The sequence below is a fragment of the Schistocerca serialis genome, chromosome 3 (assembly GCF_023864345.2).
Source record: "Schistocerca serialis cubense isolate TAMUIC-IGC-003099 chromosome 3, iqSchSeri2.2, whole genome shotgun sequence".
Taxonomy (NCBI): domain Eukaryota; kingdom Metazoa; phylum Arthropoda; class Insecta; order Orthoptera; family Acrididae; genus Schistocerca; species Schistocerca serialis.
This window is the reverse complement of record NC_064640.1, coordinates 547,787,406-547,801,341: the sequence shown is the minus strand read 5'-3', so window position 1 is coordinate 547,801,341 and position 13,936 is coordinate 547,787,406. Positions and strand designations below refer to the sequence as shown.

General features: G+C 28.7%; 2 long non-coding RNA genes across 2 annotated transcripts in view; one reads left to right on the top strand and one right to left on the bottom strand.

The window, feature by feature from the left end:
* LOC126470442 (uncharacterized) overlaps window positions 1–5,331 on the top strand; it is a 95,510-nt gene extending 90,179 nt beyond the window's left edge. The window contains exon 2 of the long non-coding RNA XR_007586203.1: window positions 5,133–5,331. This is a non-coding gene — a long non-coding RNA (uncharacterized LOC126470442). The remainder of the gene's footprint in view (window positions 1–5,132) is intronic.
* The window catches only part of LOC126470440 (uncharacterized), a 93,394-nt gene that overhangs the window by 42,102 nt on the left and 37,356 nt on the right, over window positions 1–13,936 (bottom strand). The gene's annotated exons all lie outside the window — the stretch shown is intronic.

Genomic DNA, 13,936 nt, shown 5'->3' with positions numbered 1-13,936 from the left:
ATACGATTAGAAAGTGCAGTTAACATACCCGCAATATAACATATCACATTTTGATAATAAATAACTAAACAATATGAAACTACACCTAAACCATCCCATACCAATAAAATTCTAATCAAATTAGGACTGATAATTAAAAAACCTATAGAAAGAATAAATATTAAAACAATAATAATAAAACGATTTGTATTTTTTTCTCCCGACATATAATCCTCTCTTTAATAAATAACCATAGAAGAAATATACATAACAAAAGACATAAAAATAAGACATTCAATCCAAAATTAAAGTCATAACAACCATAGAACCATTTAAATTAAAAAGTTCTCATTCAAAAAAAACCCTATAATCAATTTTTAAATAATAAATACCCAAAATAAAAATTATAGTTCTACAAAAAATAAAGAAAAAAACTCAAAGAACAAATAGAAAACAAACTCATGTCCTAAGATGAAAAATTCATATCATTGATTCTACAAAACAACATTTTTAATTAAAATACTTAAGCAACCTAAACAAAAAAATACTCTCCCTTTAAACAAAGAATAGTTAAAGGCAATCAATGTAAAAGTAAAAGATGATATTCACGAAAATAACCAAGAGAACAAGTATAAACACCAGAATAATAATTACCATGCTGAGAATAAGAATACATATATAAAGTATAAACAGCTCTAAAAAAAGACAAAAAAATTAAAGCAAAAAATCTAAAAGAAGATCAAGATATAATTCTGTTTAATAACATAAGTTCACCTACCAAATTTAAAGGAGGAGCAGCTATATTAGAAGATCTCAAAAGGAAACATCATAAAGCCATTCTTGGTATCAAATTAATTATACCCTTGTTAATTAATAATTTTCGTCTACCTAAACGCTCATAAATAATATTAGATAAACAAAATAAACCAGAAGAACACAAACCATGACCAACCATTAAAGAAAGAGAACCCATACAACCTCATCAATTCATAGTTATCAATCCTCCAATAACCATTCTTATATGAGCAACAGAAGAATATGCAATTAAAGACTTTAAATCAACCTGACGAAAACAAATAAATCTAACAATAACCCCACCAGATAAACCTAAAGACAATCAAAAATAACTAAACTTTAAACCCAAATAAGAAATAACCTTCATAACACGAAAAATACCGTAACCACCTAACTTTAATAAAACACCAGCAAGAATCATTCTACCTGAAATAGGGGCCTCAACATGGGCCTTAGGAAGCCACAAATGAACCAAAAATATCGGCATCTTAACTAAAAAAGCAAGAATTATAAACACATAAAATATAAAATAATAAGAACCAAAATCAACCAATAAAGGAAAATATAAAGTATTAGAAAAATCATAAACCTTAAATAACACTAATAATAAAGGCAATCTAGCAACCAGAGTATAAAAAATTAAATAAACACCAGCCTGCAACCATTCAGGTTGATAGCCTCACCCCAAAATCAAAAGTAAAGTAAGAACCAATCTAGGCTCAAAAAAAAATATAAAAAGAAAGAAGACTCAATCTAGGAAACGAACAATAAAGCATAATCATTAAAATTAAGACTATACAGACAAAAAAATTAGAATGATAAGAACTTAAATAAACTGAACCTCTAGCAGTAATTACTAAGGAACAAAATCAAAAACTAAGCAGAATCAAACTAAAGGAAATATAATCAATACCAAAATAATATCTAATCATATTCAAATCTGCATATGAATAAACATAAATCATAAAAACAAAACTAGACAGAAACATTAAAGAATGAACCAACCATCAACAATTATTGACCAAACAAAGAGGGATCAAAAAAATAGTTATAAATAAATACTTTAATATAAAGATAAACCAAAAGAATTAAAAAAATCATTCCCATGACAACGAATTATTGAAACTAAAATAGAAAGACCTAAAGCACCTTCACAAACAGAAAAAACCAAAAAAATAACAGGAAAAAAATAATCATAATGAAACTCAATAAGATAAACAATAACCAATATAAATAAAGAAAGAACAATTTATTCTAATCTCAAAAGAACCATTAATAAATGCTTACGTTTAGAAGAAAAAACATAAACACCAGCAAAATAAATCAATAAAGAAGTAAAGACAGAGAATATAAACATTAGTTTTAATAGTTTAAAAAAACGCCGGTCTTGTAAACCGGAAATAAGTCCAGCCCCCACTTTCAAAACTTCAGAGGTAGAAACACTTTCCATCATCGGTCCCCAAAACCGATATTTTTATTAAACTAACCCCTGAAATGATCAAAATAATAATTATATCGCTATCAAACGTAATAAATATTAATTTTATTAAATTAAGACACCCAATATCAATAATGCTTTTCATTATCCTACAATTTTTTCTAGTTGGACTAATAACAGGAACAATAATGGAAAGATATTGATTATCATATATTTTATTTTTAACGTTTCTTGGTGGTATATTAGTTCTATTTATTTATATTACGAGAATTGCATCAAACGAAATATTTCAACCTAAATCAATTACGATAATTATTACCTTAACAATATGAATATTTATCATATCAACATTAATTATTTTAGATATAACAATATTTTTAGACTTTTTCGAAAATACTGAAACCATAAATATTGATAATTCAATCAATTATCAAGAAATAATATCTTTAGAAAACTATATAATAGACCAACATTCTTTATCACAATAATAATAATAATTTATTTATTTTTAGCACTATTAGCAGTTGTTAAAATCACCAACATTAACCAGGGGCCTATTCGTAAAATAAGTTAATTTACTAATGAATAAACCCTTACGATTCAGACATCCTTTAATTAATATCATTAATAACTCTTTAGTTGATTTACCTGCACCAACAAATATTTCATTTTGATGGAATTTTGGGTCCCTACTAGGGTTATGTTTGGTAATTCAAATTGTAACTGGACTATATTCAGCTATACATTATACATCAAATATTGAAATAGCATTTAGTAGTGTAGTTCACATCTGCCGAGACGTAAATAATGGCTGAATTAGTCGAACCTTAAATGCAAATGGAGCTTCTAAATTTTTTATTTGTATTTATTTACATGTCGGATGAGGAAATTACTATGGATCTTACATATACATACACACCTGAATAATTGGTACAGTATTCCTATTCTTACTTATAGCAACTGCATTTATAGGATACGTTTTACCTTGAGGTCAAATATCATTCTGAGGTGCGACAGTAATTACTAATTTATTATCAGCAATTCCGTATTTAGGAACAGATTTAGTTCAATGAGTATGAGGAGGGTTTGCTGTTGATAATGCAACATTAAATCGATACTTTACATTCCATTTTGTACTACCGTTTATTATTGCTGCAATGGCAGCAATTCATTTATTCTTCCTCCACCAAACAGGGTCTAATAACCCCTTAGGCCTAAATGGAGACATTGAAAAAATCCCATTTCACCCATACTTTACTTTCAAGGACTCTATTACTTTTGTATTAATAACATCATTATTAATTATACTGTGCCTGATTAATCCTTACCTCCTGGGAGATCCAGATAATTTTGTACCTGCCAACCCATTAGTAACCCCCGTCCATATTCAACCAGAATGATATTTCTTATTTGGATATGCAATTCTACTATCAATCCCTAATAAACTAGGAGGTGTTATTGCATTATTCTTATCAATTAGAATCTTAATAATTTTACCATTTTATAATAAAACACCATTCCGAGGTATTCAATTCTATCCTATCAATCAGATTTTATTCTGAATTATAGTAGTTGTTGTATGCTTATTAACATGAATTGGACAACGACCTGTTGAAGAACCTTACATTATAACAGGACAAATCTTAACAATTATCTACTTTACATACTTCTTAATTAATGTACATGTTGCAAACGCATGAGATAAACTAATTAAGGAATAATAAGTTAATTAGCTTAGGAAAAGCATATGTTTTGAAAACATAAAACAAGAAGTTTAACTCTGCTATTAACTTTTCTTAAGAAATTTCACTAAATAAATGAAATAAATATAATCTTTAAACCAACAAAGAAAATAAAAAAATTTAAAGATAATGGCAAAAAACTTTTTCAAGCTAAGTACATTAACTTATCATAACAAAAACGTGGTAATGTCCCACAAACTCAAATAAAACCAAAGGGCATAACAGCAAGCTTAATAAAAAATATAAAAGAATAAAGTCACCACCTAAGAAAATTAAAGCTAATAATATTCTTATAAAAACAATTCTAGTATACTCAGCTAAAAAAATTAAAGTAAAACCACCTGCACCATATTCAATATTAAAACCTGAAACTAACTCAGATTCACCTTCGGCAAAGTCAAAAGGAGTACGGTTAGTCTCAGCTAAACAAGAAGCAAAACAATCTAAAGCTAAAGGAAAAGAAATAATAATAAATCAACAATTAAGCTAATAATTTTTTAATCAAACATAAAAACATAAAAAAAACAAAAATCCATAAGAAAAAGAACACATATAAGTTAAGTAAGGGAAAATCACTCAAACAGCCAAGGAAATTATTAAATTCAAAACAGGAGAAAAGTAATAAAGTAAATAATTAGATATAATAGGAATTTGCTGCTCCTTACAAATTAACTTGATAGCATCACTAAAGGGTTGAGGAATTCCAACAAAACCTACCTTATTTGGACCCTATCGAATTTGAATGTAACCTAAAACCTTACACTCTAATAAAGTTAAAAAGGCAACACTAATAAAAACATAAATAACTAATAAAAGAAAATTCAAAATAAACATAAATAAATCATAAAGTATCATTACTATTTGTAGAAAAAATCTACATAAATGAATTCTAAATTCAACACATTAATCTGTCAAAATAGTAATTTAATTAGTAATAATCAATAAAATAAAAAATATTTCAACCATATGGTCCTTTCGTACTAATATGAATTAATAATCTTAGGATAGAAACCGACCTCGCTCACGCCGGTCTGAACTCAGATCATGTAAGGATTTAAAGGTCAAACAGACCTAATTCCTGGGCTACTGCACCCAAAATTTTTCTTAATCCAACATCGAGGTCGCAATCTGCTTTGTCGATATGAGCTCTCAAAAACAATTACGCTCTTATCCCTAAGGTAACTTAATCTTATGATCATAAATTATGGATCAAAACAACAAACATAAATAAATGATATAATAATGAAGAGTTTATTTATTCTTCATGTCACCCCAACAAAACATCATCATTAAATATAGAAAGACAAACAAAAAACTATATAAAAATAAAATGTTAAGCTCTATAGGGTCTTCTCGTCCTAAAGAAAAATTTAAGCCTTTTGCTTCAAAAGTTAAATTCAAAAATTTATTAAGAGACAGTTGATTTCTCATCAAGCTATTCATTCCAGCCACTAATTAAGAGACTAATGATTATGCTACATTTGCTCAGTGAGCAGGCCAGACCTCAAAGTATTTTCAAGAACACATGTTTTTGATAAACAGGTGGAAAGCAATTTTGCCTCGTTCCTTATAATAAATTCACAAGGTAAAAATTATATACAAATAAATATACTAATTCTATCTTTATTACAAAAACTTTAAAATTAAATTTATAATCTTAATAAAAAACCTAAAATAATTATAAAATCAAAAATAAAAATAATGAACTAAAACGTAATCTTAGAGATAGCTTGTATAAAGCTTACTATTATATTTTATAAAACAAATTATAGCTTATTAACTTCAAAGCTTATCCCTTAAAGAATAAATAAGTTAATATTTATACATAAAAAATTAAATAAAAACAATTAATTTCAAAAAATTAAATTTTCTCTTAACAAACTAGATATCTTGGGAAACGATATACATCTCATTTCTATAAATAATTTAATAATAATTATGATACATTAACTATTAATAATTTATAAATCAACCCAAATCGAGACAAGTAAAGTAAATACTAAAATTTTGATAAACCCTGATACAAAAGGTACAATAAATAAAATCTACTTTTCAAAATTTAAAATAATATTACATAAAACAATTACATTACCAATAAACTATAATCTAAAAAATCAATTAAACAAAACATACTAAGAATGAATTCGACAAAATTATTTTTATTAAATAATTAAATAAACAAAAAATAAATATAATAAAATAAATAATCAAGATATCCTGATTTGCACAGAAAAATTTTCAGTGTAAATGAAACACTTTACTAATAAGTTATATCTTGAAACTCTTCCTAGATACACTTTCCAGTACATCAACTATGTTACGACTTACCTCATCTAAATTGAAGCTAATTTAAAATAATTAAATAGAATAATCAATAATGTGAGTGACGGGCGATGTGTACACACCTCAGAGCCAATATCAGTTAAATTAAATAAATTAAATATCTATCAAATCCACCTTCATTAACAGTATTTCACCAACAAATCTGTTATAAACAAAAATCTATTGTAACCCAACTCCTCTTAACTATAAGCTGCACTTTGACCTGAAATATTTTATAATTATAAATCTTGAGAATTATAACACTAAAAAGATTCTCTGATAATGGAGATATAGAAACAAATAAATTAAGTAGAGTAAATCGTGTATTATCAATCACAGGGTAGGTTCCACTGAATGGAATGAGATACCCCCAAATTCTTTGGGTTTAAAGACCTTAACTAATAGTACCCTGGTAAATATAATTAACATTTAAAATAATAGGGTATCTAATCCTAGTTTATTATTCAAATTTCACAGATTCACAAAAAGAGCTATAAATAAATTTTAACATTTCACCTTACAAATTTATATTTTAACCCTAAAAATATAAACAACTGTTTTAACCAATAATATTCACTTGTATCAATCGTATAACCACGGCTGCTGGCACGAATTATGCTGATACTAAATCAATTGCTAAATCCAAAATCACTTGATAATTAAATCAAATTACTGCAAAATAGAACATGTAGTTTAACAAAACTTACATAAAATACAAAGAAAAAGTGAATAAATAATCAAGAATAAAACTTTTGGAAACAAAATAAGAAATTTAAAAATTTATAAAAATAAGAAAAAATAAAAGATTCAAATATTTAAAGAAAAATAAAGGAAAAAACACAAAAAAGGACAAAAAAAAGAAACGCACCCTTGAATGACCACAACAACTTCTCTATAATATTTAAATAAAGATTAATATGGAACATGTATACCAATAAGTGTATTATATTCTTTCCTATTTAATCTTTCTTTTCACTAATAATAACGAAAGATTAAATAATATAATAAATATATTTTATATAATTATGTAAATTAATGTAATATGGAATTAATATAAAATTAACTTTATATTAAGTTAACTTAAATATTAATTTGTTAAATAATCTAATTATAGAAAATATATTAAATTATATTATTATAATTGATATAATTATTTATGTATATATCAAATTTTATATTTAATAATATTGATTATATTTATTATATCCAATTATAATAATATTTAATATTAATTTACATATTATTATATAATTTATATTATAATAACCTATTTTAAGCTAAAAACATAAGTAGCTTTAATCCTAGGTAAATAAATGTATTAATATAATCATTTAATAATTATAAAATAACATTATAGGTATTTAAATTTAATTAAATGTAATATATTAATATAAATTATTTATTATATATAATATATATTCAAATTATCCTAACCGAGATAAATTAATTAGAAATAAACAAAATAATACATAAGCAAACTTTTTTAAAAAAATTTTAATTTATATATAAAATATAAATGAAGTGCCTGACTAAAGGGTTACCTTGATAGGGTAAATCAAGTAAATAAAATTACCTTCATTAAAAATTACATAAGACAGAATTAAACTACCTCCTTTAGTATCAAAAACTAACTTGCATCATAGACCTTAATGGAAAAGGTAAGCTAAACAAGCTAATGGGTTCATACCCCATTTATAGAGGTATCAATCCTCTCCTTTTTAATGACCAACAACTCTACAAAACTTCTCTTCCTATCAACATTAATGATAGGAACGATCCTGTCCATTTCATCAAACTCCTGATTTGGGGTTTGAATAGGACTTGAGATCAACTTACTTTCATTTATTCCGCTCCTAACAAGAAATAAAAATATAATAATAAATGAATCATCAATTAAATAATTTATTGTCCAAGCAATAGGATCGACAATACTATTTTTTCAATTTTGCTCATTCAAATAAACTATCCAATAGGATGAGAAACAGACTTTATTCCATCAATAATAATTAGATCTAGATTATTATTAAAGATCGGGGCCTCACCCGTTCATTTCTGATTTCCAGAAGTAATAGGAGCTTCAAGATGAAATAACTGTTTAACACTAATAACATGGCAAAAAATTGCCCCAATAATGGTATTACCTTATTGTATTCAACTAAGAACTTTCATTTGAACAATTATCATTCTAAGAATTATTATAGGGGCAATAGGTGGTTTAAATCAAACATCTCTACGACAACTTCTAGCATATTCCTCAATTAGACATTTAGGGTAAATAATCAGATCCCTAACAGTTAGAGAAAACATTTGAGAACTATACTTTATTATTTACTCACTATTAAGATTTATTATAGTCGTATTATTTAAGCAAATAAATCAATTTTTTATAAACCAAATTTATTCAGCCAGAAATATAAAAACTGAAATTAAATTCATAATACTTTTATCTCTTTTATCCCTAGGTGGTTTACCACCATTCCTTGGATTTCTACCAAAATGAATTGTAATACAATCATTGATAGAAAATAACATAACAACTATTATGACAATTATGGTTGTATTAACTACAATTACACTTTATTATTATATTTGTATTAGATTCTCAGCCCTAATTATGTCATACACAGAAAATTCATGATCTATAAAAATAAAGTCTCAAAAATCAAGAATTATTCTTCCTATAACAGTAATAATTTCAGCAATAGCATTAATCTCAACATCAACCTTAATCTCATTATACTAAGTTAACCAAACTGTTAACCTTCAAAGTTATAATTAAAAGAATAATCTTTTAGGTCTTAGTAAAATTTTACACCTCTAGAATTGCAGTCTAGAATCATAATTGAATATAAGGCCTAAAGCATGGTAAGACGGAAACATCTCATAAGTAGATTTACAGTCTACCACCTTAAATTCAGCCATCTTACCGCAAAAATGATTATTCTCAACAAACCATAAGGATATTGGTACTTTATACTTCTTATTTGGAGCATGAGCAGGAATAGTAGGAACATCAATAAGAATACTTATTCGTGCTGAACTTAGTCAACCAGGATCTCTAATTGTAGATGACCAAATTTATAATGTCATTATTACAGCCCACGCATTTGTAATAATTTTTTTTATAGTAATACCTATTATAAATGGTGGATTTGGTAATTGACTCGTACCATTAATAATTGGTGCACCAGATATAGCGTTCCCACGAATAAATAATATAAGTTTTTGATTACTACCACCTTCACTAACCCTTCTTCTTACATCTTCTATAGTAGATAACGGTGCTGGTACAGGATGAACAGATTACCCTCCTCTTGCAGGAGCTATCGCACATGGGGGAGCAACTGTATACCTAGCTATTTTTTCACTTCACTTAACAGGTGTATCATCTACTCTTGGTGCAGTAAACTTCATTAAAACAGCAATTAATATACGATCAGAAAGTATAACTCTAGATCAAACACCTTTATTTGTCTGATCTGTAGCTATTACAGCCCTTCTCCTCCTTTTATCGCTTCCAGTATTAGCAGGGGCTATTACTATACTATTAACAGATCGAAATTTAAATACATCATTCTTTGACCCTGCAGGAGGGGGTGACCCAATTCTATATCAACACCTATTCTGATTCTTTGGACACCCAGAAGTTTACATTTTAATTCTGCCAGGATTTGGAATTATTTCTCACATTGTATGTCAAGAAAGAGGAAAAATTGAATCAATTGGAACATTAGGTATAATTTATGCTATATTATCAATTGGACTAATAGGATTTATTGTATGAGCACATCACATATTCACAGTAGCAATAGATGTTGACACACGAGCATACTTTACATCAGCAACAATAATTATTGCTGTACCTACAGGAATTAAGGTATTCAGATGATTAGCTACACTATATGGAACTAAATTCAAATTCAATCCACTTCCATTATGTGTTATCCATAGGAGCAGTATTCGCAATCATATGAGGTGTTATACAATGATGCCCATTATTTACAGGATTAACTATAAATAATACATGATTAAAAATCCAATTTAAAATTATATTTATTGGAGTAAACTTAACATTCTTCCCTCAACACTTCCTAGGACTAGCAGGAATACCACGACGATATTCAGACTATCCAGATGCATATACATCATGAAATGTAGTATCAAGAATTGGGTCTACAATTTCTATTGTAGGAATCATTATATTCGTTGTAATTATATGAGAAAGAATGGTTACAAACCGGGCAATCATATTTAGAGCTAATATAAGACGATCAACAGAATGACTATAAAATAATCCACCTGCAGAACACAGTTACTCAGAACTACCATTAATTTCTAGATTCTAATATGGCAGATTAGTGCAGTAGATTTAAGCTCTACAAATAAAGGTTTGACCTTTTATTAGAAAAATTCATTAATGGCAACATGATCAAATTTATCCCTTCAAGATGGAGCTTCACCATTAATGGAGCAACTATCATTCTTCCATCATCATACTATGGTCATATTATTATTCATTACAGTAATTGTAGGTTATGCCCTAAGTTACATATTATTCATTGCCTATACAAACCGAAACATACTTCACGAACATTTAATTGAAACAATCTGAACAGCACTACCAGCAAATACACTAATTTATATTGCACTCCCATCATTACTACTACTATATTTACTTGATGATTCAGTAGACGCAATAATCACAATTAAAACAATTGGACGACAATGATACTGAAGATATGAATATTCTGACTTTATAGATGTGGAATTCGACACTTATATAACAACAGAACAAGACCTAGAAAACGACAGATTTCGACTTCTAGATGTAGATAACCGAACAATTCTACCAATAAATACGGAAGTACGAATATTAACAAGAGCATCAGACGTTCTACACTCATGAGCAGTACCTGCATTAGGAGTTAAAATTGACGCAACGCCGGGCCGACTAAACTAAGGAACATTTACAATAAACCGACCTGGTTGTTCATTGGACAATGCTCAGAAATTTGTGGAGCAGACCACAGATTCATACCAATTGTAATTGAAAGAACTTCAGTAAACTTTTTTATCAAGTGATTATCTAAGATAATCTAAGGAGTTACTTAAAATATATAACATTAGAGTGTCAATCTAAAATAACTAAATAATTAGTACACCTTGAAATACATCAGATGACTGAAAGTAAGTAATGGTCTCTTAAACCAAAAAATAGTAAATTAACGACTACTTCTGATGGGGAAATTTAATCCAAATCCCTCAAATATCCCCTCTCATATGATTCTCCCTATTTATTATATTTTATGCTACATTAATTTTATTTAATCAAATAAACTTTTTCTCATTTAAACCAAATCTTATTAAAAGAGCTGAAAAAAGAACAATTGATATAAAGAACTTCAACTGAAAATGATAACAAACTTATTTTCAACATTTGATCCATCAACTAATATCTTCAATTTATCATTAAATTGAACTAGAACATTCTTAGGATTATTAATAATCCCATCAATATTTTGACTTACACCATCACGAATTAATATTATTTGAAATAAACTAAACTTAACCTTACACAAATAATTTAAAACACTACTACGACCAAAATCATTTAATGGAACAACAATCATCTTCATTTCAATCTTTATTATAATACTATTTAATAATTTCATACGATTATTCCCCTACATCTTTACTAGAACAAGATATTTAGCTTTAACATTTGCAATCGCTCTACCTATATGATTAAGATATATGTTATTTGGATGAATTAATCATACCAATCACATATTTACACACCTTGTCCCCCAAGGAACACCACCTGCATTAATATCATTAATAGTATTAATTGAAACAATTAGAAATGTCATTCGAACAGGCACGCTAGCAGTACGACTAGCAGCAAATATAATTGCAGGACACTTAGTATTAACATTACTAGGAAATACAGGACCATCTATAGCAATAAACTTAATTTCACTATTAATTATTGGACAAATACTGAAACGTCCCCTTTGAAGAATTATACATTTCACTGTCCACGCCATTGTTTGCCGCCCGCTCCATTTCCCTATGCACAGTTACCAAATCACTACTTTGAATGTCTGTTAATTCATTACTCTGCGGCGCTAACACACTGCTTTCCTCTTCACTGTCATTTCTCAGTTTACTTTGGAGCCTAGTATTACGTTTTTCACACGCCGTTATTGTCACAATATTTCACACGACAACACAGAAAAGCTCAATTTGAAGAGCAAAAATAAGAGAACACATTAACATAACACTGAAAATAATATCTAGTTAATTGCAGCTGCGAAATACTTGGTGCAAATCTACATGCATGCCACAACTGTTTTACTGTACAACAATGAAAGACTGCAACTACAAAGGAGATTTTCTCTACAATTGTGCGCTAGCAATAAACAAAGGCTACACTAATTACACAAACTACAAGAAAAAAAATCAGAACATTCCAGTGAGGTATCCTGGCAGGGTTGCCATATGAAACGTCCCCTTTGAAGAATTATACATAACTGTGCTTATACTGACACACAATATTTAGTTAGCGCAACGCAATCTGACTTTCAAAATTCCCTACAAAAGAATGGCCCTGACTAACATTAAACTATACCTTTCACAAATCACTTACCTCACAAATATCTTCGCTGCTCAAGCTACTGCAATACATCGAGCGCCACTACTGCCGGCTAAATAAAAGATTCAAACTATGGATGGCACTAACTACTGATAGGGATAGTTAGCAAATAAAAGATATTAATAGAGAACAAACAATGTATTTACCTTGATATCATCATATATAAATATAGCAGTTCATGACAAATTTCAAAACTCCGCTATCTCTCTCCCCACATCCACCATTGCTGGCGGCTCACCTCCAACTGCGCAACGCTATGCGCTGTTCACAGCCAGCTGCCTAACGCTACAATGGCGAGTATTACAACAATGCAAAGCAGCCACAGACTGCACACAGCATAGCCAGTGATTTTCATACAGAGGTGGCGTTACCAATAAAAAAACCTAAACAGCCAGTTACATAGCCCCCATGCTCCCCACAAAAAATTTTACAAATGGGTTTGGGCAGTGGCCAATACAGATTTGAAAAAATTTTCATAATTACAATAACAAAGAAATCAAATGCACACACTTATTGATACAATGTTGGTCAAATGCTCAAATTTTCTCACAGTCCATAAAGACAGTCCTGATCGTTCATCTAGGTAAAATAGTAGTGTTTTCCTCAAAGTCTGAGCAGTAGAAGAAAATGCACACAGAAGTAGTGGATTTCCATGCAGTCTTGAAGAAGTAGCGTTGTCCTTCCAACGGAAAGACAGTGCTGACTCTTGACATGCTGACAGATAATGCGCCACAACAGAGCAAACCCACAGCAGAGTCAGTCGAAGTTTTGAAGAATATTGGTGGGTAGGTCATCACAGAGCAGACGTACTGTAGTCCTGGTAGAGATGGCCAGCAGCCATCTGTTGTGACTGTGCAGGTGCACAATCACCACTGAAGAGTCTTGCGGATAATGTAGCAAGTCCATAAACCACCACTTGTGCACTCACAAAGTTTTTGGAATTGTCCTTAGAACCAGCAATGCTGTTATCCAGTCCCTTGCTGAATCATTAACACACGTGCAAAC